Here is a 1,040-nt window from a genome sequence, read left to right as displayed (position 1 = left end):
GCGCCTTGGACTTGGACAATCACCGTACAGTAGTGCGCGTCTGTGCGCGTGCACGCGCGCGTTTAGTTTACTTAATGCTTCTTTCTGATGCGTCGTTGGATGAATGTGAAAAGATTGTATTATTTATATTAAATATTTGTATTATTATTATTGTAGAGATGACTCGGGCTTCTCCAATGTGTGAATGTGTTGCTTTAACTTGACCTGCTGGTCATTTACTGAAAGCCCTCGGTAAATGTTTGGAAAAAGGTTCCACACTGTAAGAAAAAACTGTTTTCCATCTGGAAAAGCCTGCAGTGATATTTCTGCTCTTGTGTCTTAGAGAAACACTATTGTCTGGTTCCTCTCCATGTGGACATGGTTACACACACATAAACCAACCTCTACCTGACGGCAGCTCCTCACACGATGCTGTTTGGTCCGTGTTCGTGGCTTACTAGACTAAGTAGATTTCTAAATCCATTTCAAGATGGATTTTCGTTATTTGTGATCCGGCAGTTGAAATTGCAAATTGATGCAAGTATGTTTCTGTAAATAGACAATCTTTGTATTTTATTCCTCAGCCCATGAAGTCTAAATGTGATACCTGAGTATCTAAATTAAGAGACCAAACAATCAAAGACTCTCATCCGCTTTCTTGTTTAGAGTTTGACGATGAAGACTTGAAAAGTGGGGAACAACTACAATTCAGTCCACACGATCATCCAAAAGAGCTGAACTGTTGTGAACGTGAAGGGGATTTGGTATTCCTAAAAACAGTTTCTTTAAAAACAATTTATCATTTTGTAAAATAGCTGCTGACTAATAGCATTATCACTGCAGCTCTTTGGTGAAGTTTAAGCAGGAGATGTTTGCCCATTTTCCCAGCATTTATTATGGGATTATCGTGTTGTCAGCGTGTCTCCATGAGGTATTTCACTGGTTATGATGTAATGTAACCACATAATGTGATGATGGTGTTGGTGATGACGGGTGGAACTTCTCAGGATGGTAAACAAATCTTGTGTAAAGGCTGAAGCTGTTTTCTCTGTCTTGAAACA

Source organism: Pungitius pungitius, chromosome 6 (assembly GCF_949316345.1).
Source record: "Pungitius pungitius chromosome 6, fPunPun2.1, whole genome shotgun sequence".
NCBI classification, from domain to species: domain Eukaryota; kingdom Metazoa; phylum Chordata; class Actinopteri; order Perciformes; family Gasterosteidae; genus Pungitius; species Pungitius pungitius.
This window is presented reverse-complemented; position numbering follows the sequence as displayed.